Consider the following 16,416-nt stretch of genomic DNA (forward strand, 5'->3'; position numbering starts at 1 on the left):
CACCATTATCAAACACTATATGCTCCACGCCCAATATCTGACAAGCAGCAATGCAGGTAGCATCTGATGACATCTCCATTCAATATGATAAACACGCCATCAAGGGCTCCTGGAGCTGACGGGTTATCTAATATAATGTTGAAAGCTCAGCCTGATGTCTAGGCCTCAGTTTTTTTAACATCTTTGCTAATGTTGTCTCTTAAAAACGCATTCCTCAGTCATGGCAAAAGTCCATTATTATCCCTATATTTTAAAAAAGGTGATTGTGGGCAACCCGAGAATCATCGGCCCATGGCATTGCTCGCCTGATGTTGAGGGATTGCATTTGGTGTTCTTGAGTACTTTCCCAGCCTGTATTTTTGTATCCGCCTGCTTTTCCAGGTGTAAAAAGAAGGAGGATTTTACAGCAATCCATTTGTTTAACAGCAGCATAAAAATGTGTGCTGGTGATGAACCACATGTTGCTCTGAAGAGGAGCAGGGACTAATGACAGATATGATTATTCTGTTCAGTGCCCCCCTCCCTCCTGCCTCGGAACCAACCAATAAAATCCTGGATCAGAAAGAAAGATGTAAAGACAGGCATTAATGTGGAACAGATGCCTTTACACATGTTGTTTCGCATGTGGGGGACTTGCAAAATGCCCCTAATGAATGCTTGAAGTACTCGGACGCTGACTCCTTTTTGCCAGGTCCACCCTTATGTTTCTCTATAGCTCCATTTAGTTGGTGGACACATAAACCACTGAAAACTATATCAAAATAGAAGCCTGAACTAGCATAAAATGATAATTAAGTGAGCTTTCTGGGACATCTGGTCGGATAGCACAGCGAGTGGAGCGCTCACTTTGACATCTCTGCAGAGCCTGCTGATGCAGGTTCGAATCCCAGCAGTACCAAACTCAGCCTTTCATCCTTCCAAGATTGATAAATGAGCTCCACATACCGTGGGTAATAATAAGCAGCGCTCAGATGCCTAAGGGTTCATAGCGCTATATAAATGCTACATTATTATTATCTGTGCAATGCGCTCAATGAGGCTACATCACATGTGCTTTATGCTCGGGGACACAAATAACGGCAGGTCTACAAAGGACTCCGATGGCTGATAACTTGGTTGTGAATTCGCACACGGCATCACAAACATGTCCATGGCAGCTGTGGTGCACTGAAGCAGTATAAACAGTGCCTGCCCAGACAATCCATGATGCCTTCATGTGCAACGTATGTCTTCCTCTAATTCACATTCTCTTTCCTGGCACTACATTTCCAATTTATATGCAGGTGAAAAGGGGTGTTGAACCCCCCTTTTTGTAGTAAGTCACTTAATGTAAAGGGGACCTTTAAAGCGTGGAACTTGAGATAAGTGTAGATGATATATTCTTTTAATATGTACATTATGTGTGGCGCCAGATAGAACATGAATAAACCTCCTAATCGATGCGTGTGCGTGAGGCGTGCTGTGCCAGGCAACGCTTCGTATCAAGCTTTACATGCAGACATGTACCTGAGTATTTGAGTGGAAAAAAAATACATTGTTATGTGAAACATATTCGTGATTAGTGTAAGCAAGTCTTTGAATGTGTTCATTGTTTCATTCTCTGCTAAGATGTCCTGCTTACACCTTTATGGGAGAATACCATTTCCGTGTTGTGGAAGCAAATTCTCCCAGCAACAACATTGTGACTTCTGAGTGAGCTGCAATTGCAGACTAGCAGACAACTCTGAAATCGCCTCCGGGTCTGTCGAGCTGTGAGCTACCTTGTTCTGCTGCTATTTGTATTCAGCGCCATTTCTCAGTGACTTACCTTTCATTATGTGGAATTGGTACGTGTTTATGTGCTTCACTAAAATCCCCAAAGATGTCTGTATGTTTGAATTCACACAGAAATTAGTTTGAACTCAGAGACCTGGGTGTTGGGACCAACTCCCGAGTATACCAGAGAGCCACCAGGAGTAGCGGACCTCAAAAGGCCCAACACCTTCCTCAGGATTAACAGAGGACTCAGTCAACGGCAAATTCAAACTCTGGTTTATTACAAACAAGTTTATTACAAACAAAACCAACAGGAATCCGCTCGCGAGCTGGTTTTGTACCGTAATTACGTCAGAGTGATGTCACAACCTGGGCCCTTCTCCAGAAAACCTATTGGACAACTAGATTGGGTACTGAGTAATATACCACCTATAAGGGACACCATACATGTTATTGATTTATTTATTTACCTATTTATTTATAGAGCGCTTTACACCAAGGCGCTGTACAATGGAACAACAAAATACAAGCGTTTTGCTGGCCCTCCCATGTCAGGTGGTTGGCCTGGTCCATCCCCAAGTCCCTATCTATAACAATGTTGCAGTGTGGGGGTTTTACCATTGGTGCCCATTGCTACCCACCCCTAGGATACTTAACTATGATTGGCTAGATCTGATGACCCTAGGCCTTGGATCCGCAAATGTTCTCAGCTCTCGGTGTACCTCTTCAAGGTAATAAGAAGGACTATGGGGGTCATTACGAGGTTGGAGGTAACCATGCTGCAATTTGCGGCATGGTTACCTCCTTACCGTGTACCGGGTCCGGGTTCCTCAAATGAGGACTTACCAGGCCATTCCAACTTTGGAGGACCCGGTACTTCCTCATTCGAGAAACCCGGACCCGGTACATCCCCATTCCCACTTGAGCCCCCATAGGCCTCAATGGGAATGGGGAGGGAGCTAACACCGGGCCTGTTAATAACCGATCTCAACCGTTTCCAAAAGATATTTATCCCTTTACCCAACCCTAAATGCATTCACTATAAAATCTTTCAGTATACAGTATTCAATATATATTCACTCTATATAAAAGATTCAATATGAACACTGTATACCTTTCCATAAATTTATAGATTCTCACACTACCCACTGTTGTGCTTTACATTGACTCACAAGGGTAAATCATTAGTAAAAAGTAGAAGCACAGTCAAAATATGCCTTCTTATATTAAAGAGAAAAAGGGGGAAGGGTGGGCTCTAGAAATGAACACTCCTGTGCTGAGCTCGGTGTTTGGTCTGATGGTCTTGATAGCTCTGTGCAAGGTCACAGGTGGGAAGAGTGGTCATCCGATGCGTGTTTAGACCCCAGACCCTGTTTGGCAAGTAAATCAAGGTCTGGTCTGGTTGTAATTCCTGGCTAGTGCCGCCGTCCGTCAGGTATGCTGTTAGTGAATTTGCACTAACAGCATACCTGACGGACCGCGGCACTAGCCATGAATTCCAACTAGACCGACCTTGAGTTACTTGCCAAACGGCTTCAATTGAACAACTTCTGGGCCAACAAACCCCTCGATCACCATTGTCTAACTTGCCTTGAGAAGGACCCTCTGGGGTCGAAACATGTGTTGGCTGAGCACTCTTTAGACCATGTGTCTACACTACGGAGAATAAAGAAACACACCTTGAAACGCTGCACCCAGCGTGAGAATCTTTGTTATTATAAGATTCACCAAAACTTCCTTTTACAAGGTAACCAGGACCCGCCACAATTCATATATTAAAGAGTCATTGAATGAACGGTGCCTATCACACACAGAATATATCAAATCTATAGATGCAACTAATACCCAACAGATGTGCATAGTATTGCATTCACTCAATGCCTCTCCTCCATTCTCACATTCTCTTCTCTGGTAATCTTCAGAAAGAAGAGGTAATGCACATGGGGTGCATCTAAAGACAAGGTTTACGTTTTTTCCATTCCAGTCCTCTGGTTTCAGGCAGAATATCCATAAAGCACATTTTAAAAGGCCCGTAGCAATGTGATTGGGAAAATGACATAGCATTACCATTGTCATTGTCATTTCATATCACATCAATCAAACATCCTTAATCTGTGCATTAAACAAGGACCTAATTAGAACCCCACCATTACATATTCTATGATACGTGATCACCCCGTAGAAAATAGTGAAAAGCTGCTAAAATACTCATGTTCACAAAGTCAACAGCAGACTTTTAAGTTTAACGACCTCATTCATCATTAATCTGTGTTTTTATTTCTCTTACTAGCCGCTTTTAAATTACGAAAGAAACCTAAAAATGTAGTGTGGCAAACGCCACGCTCCTTTTGTTTTATAGTCATAGGCAGGGACGTATTTACAAGAAGACGGAATAGGCCCAGACCTAGAGCAGCAGATTACCAGAGGAGCAGCCTTTTATTGCAGTTTATTTTCAATTTACTGATTTTTGTTTTTAAAATATAAAGTCAATTTCTTTTTCACGAGTCTGGCTGATCCACAACACTTTGAGTAACTTTTAGCTGTCAGCAGACATTCACTTTGCGAGTTCAAGTTTTTCTTAGCCAAACATATGTATGTTTGATAATTACAAAAACGTTATTGTTAGAGTGAGCTTTGTATGATATTTTAAAAAGGGAATGTGTACCAAACCCTAGACGCTTCTGCTCGAGTAACCAATTGCTGGCGTCATTGATTGACGCTACCGCCATCTGTAGACCCCGGTTCCAGATACGGTTCTTTGGACTAATTCCATCAGCAACAGTGGCCACGGGCCAACGCCTTCACCTGACTTCCCGCATGGTCGAAGACTCTCAGAAGCCCTTTCTGCCGCACCACTTGTCAGTTCAAGATACCCCACGGACAGTGTTTCATCCCTTCACCTACATCCTGAAGAAGGCCATCCCAGTCACCTACGTCCAGTCTTCGTACCCTGTGGCCGAAACACTACAGCATCGATCTATGACACAACTCCACCCCTTGCATACTTGTACACACCTGTTGTTGTGTTTTCTCCCTATGACAATACCCAGGGACCAACTGAGGTCCTGGGCTGCATTCACTCTTGTGTTGTAAACCCTTGTTAACTGTGTATCCAAGAGATCTTGCACCATCAGAAGGCTTGCACCCTCCACACTCTTGAGGGTGGTATCTAGTGGTACACCTACATATCAATTGTACAACTGTCCATCTGTCTGTTATTATGCTAAAAATTGATATATCATATGTATCATCACCAAAATTCAGAGATTAAACTAAAATTATCCTGAATCTCAAAAGTGTGGGTCTCCCATCCTGATTTTTTGTTTGAATATACGTTCACCCTCCTGGGCATTTCAGGACCTAGCCAGGCGCCCTGTATTATTAACTGTGTACCAAACCCGGCATGCTTAAGTTATTTAGTGATTCAGTCATGCAACTCTTACAGACATATGACAAATATGATGCTTTTTGGTCATTCTCTTCCCACAATGCTCTTTAATATGCAAAACATCATTATATTGGTGCCACTTCACATTATCTTTGGAGTTCTTTCTGATGAACAAACACATACACTGATCCTCATTACGGGTCCGACGGTAACCCTGCCGGTGCTGCTGGCGGGTTGCCGCGGGACCCATAATAATTTACCGGCGCTTGACCTCCCAGTGCCAGCGGCTCATTACGAGTCCGGCGGCCGGGAAGTCAGACGCTGGTATATTTGTTAATCCCCATTACCATAGAGTGCTTCCGTGAAGGGTTTGCCTACCATGACCGCTGCGCCCGGCAGGGTCAGACCTGTCAGGCAGAGTGGCCATGGCAGGCAAACACGTAGTTTGCCGGTGCGGAAACAAGGGTGCTGGTGAGCTTACCAGCACCCTTGTTTCCAGACCTATAGCATTGAAATGAGGTCCACTGTATTAAGCAATCACTTTTATATTCAAATACACAACATGCATTTTTTGAACCATTGCAAAAAGGAGGGTTTTCAGTTAAGGTTAAAAACGATGCATCATTTTACAATATCAAATGCACGCCTATGCTTAAGTCAAGCACAGAGTTCCCACAGGTGGGACTAAAATGATGTTCAGAAGTAAGCACTAATTTCCCTCCCCAACCCCACATTTCAGAGGTCTGTAGGAACCCAAAAGGTGCAGGCATGAAATAGGTCATAGAGAAGTTAAAATGGTAAAGAGTCCATTTAAATGCACAAGTGCATCAAGAAACCTGTGAAAGGATACCCAAAGCCATAAATGGGTGAGAACAAAAACTGTGTGCCAAAGGTAAACACTGTTTCACAGCTGTAAAGAAGGTGTCCCATACATATACATCCATTCAGCCATCTTTACAGAATCTGCTCAGTGCTAAGCAAGCAAATGGCATCCCTACTGGGTTTATCTTGTGTCTTTGATGACATTCTGCTGCACATTCAGTACTACCAGGAGAACCAACTGCAAAGTATGTTGCACAATGCATAACTGTGGTGTTTATAGGCAATCTTTACATGAATTATATTTTAAATACAAGGTAGGAGTTTTGCCGTGAAAAAATACTTTAAACAACAGCAGGACATTTAGATCTATACCCACAAATCTCAGAATGTTCCTATGCATTGTACAGTCCAACCAACTCTACTGAGTTAACAAACATTTTTAATTACCTTAAAAGGAAGCTGGCAAGACTCATAGCCTAACACACACCCACAAAGGTAATATTGTGCTGGAACGCCCGATCCATTGCTCAATTCTACTCTTGGAGTGTTGGGTATTTTGAACAATTGCACAAACAGCAATGATGTAAGCAGTAAGTACCACTTCATTTGTTATAGAACGTGCCTGCATTGTGCAACTACCAGGAATGCTGTTGCCCCCTCTCACATGAATGTTCAGGGTCACCCTTATCCATTACTCTACTGTGAAAATGCACTGGCAGAGATTCCAAGAACCTTCTCCAACTGTCTTTACTCTACTGAGGTGTTTATGCCCAGGCAGACTTTACAAACTTCACTGGTGATTTTGCCATATTTTAATGGCATTCCAGCCCTACAGGATTGGAGGTACATTGGCTGCAGCAGGTAACTTGCCTTATTTCTATGTTGCCCCCATGCTAACGGCAGATCTCTAACCATGAGAAGGGGGCTGGGTTCTTTTTATTCAGCATTTGTATAGCATGTGCCTGTACCACTTGCATATATTTCCTATGCAAACTATATCATTTGACAAGACTCTATGTGAAAATTTAGTTATGTTGCATTGCTATTATAGACCAGTCTAGGTGCTTCTCAGAATAACAGCAGGCAATTTTTGAGAGAAACCAGATATTAGCATTGAAACCAAAATTCCATTTTCCAACCTTCTCTCATTTGTGTCCAGTTGGCAGACAACTTATGTTCTGAACGCTTCCTCTAAAAGATTGTTTTCGGACCTAACTGGAACTAGACAATTTGCCGTGACAAGTACCTCTAGTGCACTGAACTGTAGAAACACTGCCTTCTCCACATCCTGGGCAGCAGAGATCTGAATACACTCTTTCAACTAACAAAACATAGAAAATAACAGGCTTGAATGAATACTGACAAAGCAATACTGTTCGAATCCCTGCAACCTTAAAAACGTCCTTATAATGTTATGGAGGCAAAATGGGGCACAAAAGGGGTCAAGGGGCATAGTTTAGACAACGCGGATAGAGTTTGTTGAAGTGGCGGAATCTGGTGAAGGTGCAGAGTCTAACAGAGGCGTAGTAAAATTGTGGGGGTGCAAGCACTTATTTGGGCTTTGGGCAGCAGAAAGCCTAAATACGCTACTGGTCATGGGCAATCATAACCCTGGAAAGAGGCCTGCAGGCTGTTCAAATCAGGACTGTTCACACATTTCGGTTAACATGTAATAGACTTGCAGTCACATTTAATTGGTTCCATGTGATAATAACAAATTAAATAATAACAAAAAACACTTTTTAAACTAATTATTAATAACAAATAAATAAATATGTTTTCTTTATTGATTATTCATTATAAAAGTTATTAGTTATTTTCAATTAGTTATAATCATTGTATACATAATTAATCATATCTAGGTGTGTAGTTAGTATTGAAGAAGTGGAGACCATTGTGCTTGCTCTTCGTATTCTTGTGGAAAAAAAAGATTGCCCACTCGGATGTAATAAAAAAGCATTGGAAAAATCAAATTCAGTTTTGAATAGTTTCTATTATTAACAGATCACACAAAATCAAAGTTTTGATGCATTTGCTTTCTGTAACTGAAAATAGTATGCTGAGATGGTGCAAGGCTTAGCTTTCTAAGTCCCATAGACTTCTTCATCAGATGGCGGTCACAGACCAATATACACAACAACAAATGAGTTGCTGATTGTACCCTGTGAACACCAGCAGTAGGACGCCAGTTCAATTCATAAGACTTTCTGCATCAATTCCTTTTGGCTTTTATATATTCTATTCCGTTTGATATTTGAGCACTTCTTGATCAATACACATTTTAGTAAGTTGTATTCTCAACATTTTGGAACACTGATTATTATGAGCGTGCTTGGCTTCTGTAATGAGCATGTCCTGGTCTCTCTTTAGCTATCCCTATACTGCACATGCAAATTGAGTCATTTCCCTATTCTGGCCTTTTTTTGCTGATTTGGGCAACCTGTGTGCAACATGGGCTTACAAAACCTCTGCATGTGTATGTGAGGACTGTGCAGGTGTGCAGATGGGAGTTCTTACGCGTGCGCGGCCCTTAGGGTGAACAGAATCACTGTGATTATGATCCTTGCCATTCACTTTTGCTGTGAAGATGAGGCTGGTGGGGGGTAGGAGCCAGGAGGGCTTTCTATCGACCCTTGTGTTCCATTCCATAACCTAATTATGTCCGATCTGCATGTACCGCCTCACCCCCCTTCCGGTAACACGCTGCTTGACCGGGATTAGGATATCAATTGGAGTGTAGATTATTTGCTGTCTCAGTGGAAAAGCAAGCACAGAACCCATCCTTACGTTCATATTATCCTTAATTAGTGTGTCATATTTAATGTATTTTCAATGTTCATTTCAAGCGGAGCAATCGCTGATAGCTATCTCAAAATTGTACTATTGAATTAAACACGTTTTGTTAATTGCCGGGGTGTAATGTTGTATTTAGAATGGTGCAGGATTTTATATTTACAGACAATCGTTAATTAAAAAAATTTTGTTATCGAGAATTCAGAATTAAATTTGACATTATTTGTTTATTACTATCAAAATGATTATTTTTGTTATCGGCCATCTCGTTTAGGGATACCTTTATTAAATGCTGAAATAATTACATTTCATAAAGGATGATTTTAAATAGCATACTCTTAACGTCTGTTTGACAGTGACAGATCCATTGCAAATGGGAGAGGGGGTTAGGGGTAGGCGGGTGTTCACACTTCCACCACTTGGGAAACTACCTCTTTCAATTTTTGGGGAGTCACATGAGACATTGCTTATTTGGTTTGGGTCTGGGTAAGGAAGTCTAGGTGCACAATTTAGAAAATCTCACACGTGTTCACTGACCTTTGTTATAAAATGGTCCAGCCTGTGTGACTGAGGTTCCACCAATGTTCCAGGAAGGGTCTGCGAACCCGCAGGGCTGTGCGACCGCCCTTCCTGTGCTGAAACATGAGCTGCTATGCTATGGGCTGATGTTGGTGGTTTGTAGCAGGGCTCCATGAACATTATATTCATAACACATCATTTCCCCTTCTACTCGTCAACTGACTTTCAAAACATGGTGGTGTTCAGGAAAAAGTATAGTGCAAGGTTCCAAAGTGACACACGTGCCCCAGAGAATTCTCGTGCGACTGAAGCACTTCACATGTAACCATTGCCCCTTCTCCCTGAAGGCCGCCTGTTTTGCTATGCTATGCCATGGCACGATAAAAAAAAAGAACCTGGAACTATGGACGGGGAAGTATATAAGAGAGCATACCTTGCTCTCCTCGGAGTAAGGGCTCCGAGGAACAACAGAACAGCACCCACCGGGAGGTCCTTCTCTAACAGGATATTAACAATTGCTAATTAATTGATGGCACTATTATAAAGAACTCTGTATGGCATATATGCTAATGGAACTACTGGCCGTTGGGGCATTTATCAAGAAAACACACAATTGTCAGTCATATACTAGGGTGCAATACAACGTACTCCCTCCCCTCTGTTTAAAATCTGGCTCCCTTCCCATTCCTTTACACCATAACAAATTCAAATAAAATAACATTACAAAATGAAGAATTACAAACATATGCACCAGCCAAAAAGTACAGGAAGTTCAATTGCCACTTCAGTTGGAGTTCTAGCGATACTTTATGTGTAATCTCCCTTAAGTGCAAGGCCCTGACGTTCACCAGAAGTTAGTGGGGAATCTCTCAAAATATTCCTAATTCCATTTCTGTATATAAGGGACATTGGGCCTCATTAGGAGGTAGGAGGTAGCCATGGAGCTATTAGCACCATGGCTACCCCTTTACCGCATTCCGGGTCAGGGTTTTTCGAAATAGGGACTTACCTGGTCATTCCAACCTTGGAGGACCCGGTAAGTCCCCATTCCGAGAACCATTCCTCATTTCCATTCGAGCCCCCATAGGGCTCAATGGGAATGGGGATGGAGCTAATAATGGGCCCGCCAATAGCGGGCCCATTATTAGCTCCCTGGTCACTTAGCGGCTCCCGCTAGGGGCACCTGGTAATGCCAGGCGCTCCTAGCGGGACCCGCTAAGGGACCTCGGAATAGGGCGGTAAGGGTTTACCGGCACTGGTCTCCGTACCGGTGCCTGTTGACCCTTACCACCCACCTCGTAATGAGGCCCATTGGGTCAAGTAAGAGAATGCCTGCGGGTCTGACCTGCCGGGAGAACCGGCCCCTGCAGGCATGGTTTTCGCGGAAGCACCGGCACTGTTTGCAACAGTGCTGGTGCTTCTGTGTCCCCATTCCCGTGGAGTCCTATGGGACTCCATGGGAATGCAGACTTACAGTTTCTTCCTGCAATGTGGCACCGGTATCTCAGGCGGCAGAACAGTGTTACGGGTCGGCGGCAAACCGCCGTTAGCGCTGGCAGGTTACCTCCGATCTTGTACTTAGGCTCATTGACACATTTCCTGAGCCTTTCCGGGATAAATAGGTCTTTTTTGATGCCGAAATATCTCTTGATAGAAAATGTCAATGTTCCAAATGGACTTTACTACGTCCCCGACATTAGCGTATTTTCTTTTAAAAAATACAACATATTAAGTCCTTTTCGCTGATAGGTGAAATAGATATAAATGTTATTATCCAGCTTGATTATTCTGGTGACAATGTACTAGATGGTGCCAGTGTGTTGTGATGTTGCATGACTTACGTCATTGGTGCACAACATACAGCTTTCAGGCAAGATGCAGCCTTTCAGGACATTATTTAGGCCCTCCAAGTCATATGAGTTGTATGATGAAGTGTTGGCCTAAAGTCAATCTCTCTATCTCTCTCTCTCCCCCCCACACACTCCCCATGCAAGGTGTGTGAAGCCTCTGTGGTCCAGTTTTTGTCTTTGCATCCTGATACCTGTTCTATACAAAAACATGATTTCAGCCCCAGTGGTAATGCATTACAAAGCAATGTATCTCACGGGTTATAGTTAAAAAAATGGAGCAAAATATCAAAAGTACATACACCTTCTTGTTTATCAAAATTGCACACTGACAACCCACTCACTGATCCCCATTGACAGCCCACTCATTGCTTTCTGCGGCCTCCCATCGATGCAGAGTCCCCATTTCCATTAGTGGAATTTATCATATGGCATGGAAATTCATCCTGAAACCAATTATCATTCAGCCTGAACTAAATATTAATAATAATAATTTAGCATTTATATAGCACTACGAACCCTCAGGTATCTGAGCGCTGCTTATTATTATCCAGTGTGTGGTGCTCATTTATCGACCTTGGAAGGATGAAAGGCTGAGTTTTTCCCTGCCGGCATTTGAAGCTGCGTCACAAATGTCAAAGCAAGCGCTCTACTCGCTGTGCTATCGGACCGGCACTGGTACTGCATTTGCACCTTGATCCTAACCAGGTCACCCACAGTGTTGTGTTACTCAAATATCACACCACAAATTGCATAAAGACTATACCATGGTTTTATTGTTCCAATAGAATTCTCTCCTGCCAACCAGGCTTCGTATTGAAACAATTGGCCTTGATAAAGACCCAGAACGCTGGAAACACGTGTTGGCTAAAGAAGTAAAAATTGGTTTAATTGAACAATTAGTGTTTGGCTACTCATTAGAATTTTTACAATGATGAATTGAAGTGCTAATTCATCCAGCACAATTGTGACATGGGTTTATCAGCCTTCTTTTTCAGTTTAAAGCACTTTGCTTAATGCACCAGACTTTCTATAAGCAAGGCTGTTTCTCGCTCCATTCTGCACTCCAAGTGCATTGCGTTTTTCCGGTTTGTTGCTTCTGAAGGTTTCCTGTTACCAGCAGACCTGCTCTGGTGGTCTGGCTTCCTTTGTAGTGGGTCCAAAGCTCTGGAATGTGCTTCCAATCTTTCTGAAGGCCAACTGAGATGTCAACCTTTTTTTTTTAACTTGAAACGCATTTGTTTTGCTGATTTCCTATTTTCCATTTTTTTTCTCCTTTTGCTACGTTTCGCATCCTTTTCTTCAGCTCCATGACGCCACTGGTGATAGCTGCGCTATACACATTCTCCACAGATAGATAGATACTTATAGTGCTGCCATGGCAACTATGCAGAACCAAAAAGGTGACTGTTACGTCCGTCCACAGCACTGTTACAAACACCAGCAGCCAACAAGGAAATTTCACTTGAAATCAAGTTTGTTGATATTCTGCTGCGCAACTTCTTTTAAGTCAATTAATGTTATTAAGAATTTCATAAATATTATAGCAAATAGAGGAATAAGAAATACTAAAAACAAAATGGAAGATACCTTTGAACTGATAACTTAATTGGAGTATCAAATATATGAAATAAAGTGCAATAAATGAATACAATGTTATTAATCAAATCATGTAGAACTGGGAATTATCCATTGGGTGAGTAAAGTAACAGGGGAATACTAACAGATGCCAAAGACACATCAGCTCAAGGAGCCTCTCATCAGCCCCCTTAAAAAATATCCAAGCTCCTCCCACACCCTGAGACCCTCCCCACTTCTGTATGTTATGTATGGGGTCTTGAATCTTTTCCCTGCCAGTACACACATCTGGATTCCCGCTTCCCCTATGGCTTTTTACAGATCTGCTTAGCTACCTGATTATACAGTGTATGTGCACACCGGCATACATTAGTTCCTTAAACTATGGGTCTGTAACCTTTGGCCCACCAGATGGTTCGGACTACAACTCTCAGGACCCCGGGCCCACAAAGTCAATAGTGAGGACTCATGGAAGCCGTAGCCCAAAACACCTGGAGAGACTCAAGCTGCAGAGCCCTGCCTTAAGTAGTAGTCTCAAAGCCGATCTTTGCACATTGATGATGCATCTGCTATGGTACGCTGTGCCGCATAATTGATAGCTGTGCAGTTTGTTTAATTTAGTAGCCAGGGTTTTCTGTGGGGTTAGTGACATAATCCAGTGCTCATTGGTCTATTGTAGTATTTGTTAGCATTTACTGTATGCTGTTATGACTACACAATGAATTCCAAAGAACTGGGCCATGAACATATGTTTTCATTTCACAATAATGGATAATGTACAGGCTGTGCTTGTGGGTGATCAGATAAGTCATGGAAATTGGCGAAAATATATGAAAAGGTCACTGGGCCTCATTACGACTTTGGCGAGGGCATGGCTGCCACCAAATCCTGGTTTGGGTCCGGGTTCCCTGAATGGGGAATTACTGGGCCATTCCAAGTTTGGAGGGCCCGCTAATTGCTCCGGGCCCGGACCTTCCCCATTCCCATTCGAGCCCCCATAGGGCTCAATGGGAATGGGTTCAGGGAGCTAACAACGGGCCGATTACGACCGGCCCGTTGTTAGCTCCCTGGTCCCCTCGCAGGACCCGGTAAGGACGCCTGGTTTTACCAGGCGTCCTTACCGGGTCCCGCGAGGGAACCTTGTAATAAGGCGGAATGGGTTTAACGGGTCTGCATCCATTTGCGGCACCCGTTAACCCATTCCACCAGGGTCGTGTGAGGCCCACTGTGTTTTATCATCTAAATTCCTCACAAGTGTCTGCAATATCTTAACATGTTATGAGGTATGTCTACATTTGTCAATGGCATTATTTTATGACCATGCCACGTGTGTGTGTTTTTGTGTGGGTAAAACCAGTGAATAGTCATGTTTTAGGCTTGCAATGTTTGTTTAAATGAAAAGTAAGTTTGTCATTGCTCAACTGAAACACATGCATTGACCCTGCCACTGGCTAATGATGTGTATTTGTCTATGACAACATGGGGCCGCCTTATACGTTTGCCAGTCCGGTAACAACGGTACCGGTAAGCTTGCTGCTACCCTTGTTATCGGACCAGCAAACAACATGTTCTGCTCGCAGGTGCCTTCCCGCCTGCCAGGTCAGACCTGGCGGGCGTACCGGCACCTGCGAGCAGAGCATGTCGGATGCACCGGCACCATTCTGAATGGTGCCGGTGCATCCAACCTCCCCCTTCCCGTTGAGCCCTATGGCGCTCAATGGGAATGGGGAGCATTTCATTCCAGCGCCCGCAAATGGGAAATTACCGAGTCTGGCAGGGCCGTAATGACCCGGTAATTGCCCATTCGCGGGCGCTGGAAAAATTCACAAGTTTTGCGGCAGCATGCCGGTTTTACAATCAAGGCTACCGCCAAACTTGTAATAAGGCGTATAGAGTCGTGAGCATCTTGTCAAATTCTCTGGGTCAGCAGTGTTGCGGTCTTTGGTTCAATATTTGTGTTCGATTGTAGAGCTTATTTTCTTATTTTGAAACAGAAATCATAAGACACAATGCTAACCGCTCCACCTGCTCAGGTTCTATTGCCCCGCAGTCATCTTTACTCGATTCACAAGGAGGCTATTTAATTTGCCGATGCTTTCTTGGGTATTGATTAGCTAGTAAAATCTCCATTTGTTTCATGGTATTGAAATTCCATTCATGACATGGAGGATTCAACTTTTTGGCCTCAACACAATGACCTCACTGTGTCTGTGTTATTTGATTTAAGGGTGGAATGGCTAAGCCTAATCCATCCCCAAAGGGGCGAGCCTCCCCTTGGATGTTAGAATTACCTGCACCAGATGTATACAGGTGGACCTTACAAATTATGTTATGAGCATTGCATTTTATCACTTAGAAAAATGTGTGTTTCATGTCTTGCTTGAGCCGCTATCTATTCAAATTCAAGTCTGGTGTCAGCGTCCAACAGAATGGTGAAACCCAGTCATGTTCCCAGGTTTTGTGTGGTGAGTATAGCTGAGGATATGGACTAGATATGTGATGAATTATAATGGAGATCATGCCCATATCTGTTGAGTCCTGCTCCTGATATGATCCCCTCTAACATGTTTAAACATCTAGCAGAACCGTGGACATCTCGTTTTGTAAACATCGTTAATGCCATTGTTAAAATGGATAGGTATCCAGAATCCTGGAAAAGGGCACTTGTATTCCCCTCTTTCTTTTTAAGAAATGGGAATACACGGCTTCATCTTGCTATCACCCTGTATCCCTCTTAGATACCTCTTTTAAGAAAAAGAAAGAATCATCTTGAGCACGATTAAAGAATGGGCTTCCTAAATAGCCACTTATCTTTAATTCAGATGGGCTTTCAGGAAGGTGTGTCTGCCTCTCATCAAGCATAAACCTGTGGTTTTTGGCTGCAGAATCTCCCTACATCATACATTAATAGGGACCCATTATATGCGGCCTCTATGGACCTGCATCTCAATTTCTTGACAGAGCTCTCTTGTGGTCATGTCTTCACGAATTAGGACTTCCCTATGACTATTTAGGCCTTTGAATTGTTCTTCACGAGGGCAATTGGGCAAGTGTTCAGTGTAAAGCAAATTGTACCCTGTTGGATTCTTTTTTAGTTCAACCTGGTGTCTGAAAGGGCGGTGTCCTGGCTCGCGTACTCTTTTATCATTGTATATTCTCTCACTGTGAGGAATGTTGAGGCAGATGCTGCCACAAGCAATGGTGTTCACATTCCAATCTTGCTCTACCCCAGTGACAGTGCTTTGTTGGCTTTAACCCACCATTCACAGATGTGTATGTTACTTATTTAAAAGCAAGAGGGGTTCAGGGTTCACGCTATGACATCAGCAGAGATTAATTTTGGGAGGAGTATCAAGCCTAACAGCCCAATCGTTTACATCGACAAATGTGTGCTATTGATAGTAACTGAATATGATTACCTTAGGGTGCGTTTTCCCCCCATCCCAGGTGGCACTCATCGTTTTACTAAAGAGGCGTTTGGGTTGTAGCGAAACATTGGAGGTATGTCTAGCGTCACATAGAAATGTAATACTCGCCCTGTTAAAAGGATGTTACAAACCTTCCGAGCTCAAATGAAAGTGGTGGCTCTAATCGGGGATAATTATGGGGGCCTTGAAAGCGGGACTTAACTCAACTCGTGGAGATTAGATGGTGTAAGAGGCTTTTGGCTTCACCAGAGTCTTCTCCTAACTGTGTCTGTCATCAGGTATCAGG

The 16,416-nt window shown here is 43.1% G+C and overlaps 1 protein-coding gene across 17 annotated transcripts in view; it reads left to right on the forward strand.

Annotated features, from left to right (window-relative positions):
* Positions 1–16,416, forward strand: part of MYT1L (myelin transcription factor 1 like) — a 1,655,431-nt gene that overhangs the window by 413,718 nt on the left and 1,225,297 nt on the right. The window lies entirely within an intron of this gene.

The sequence above is a fragment of the Ambystoma mexicanum genome, chromosome 4p (assembly GCF_040938575.1).
Source record: "Ambystoma mexicanum isolate Mex_15411 chromosome 4p, UKY_AmexF1_1, whole genome shotgun sequence".
NCBI classification, from domain to species: domain Eukaryota; kingdom Metazoa; phylum Chordata; class Amphibia; order Caudata; family Ambystomatidae; genus Ambystoma; species Ambystoma mexicanum.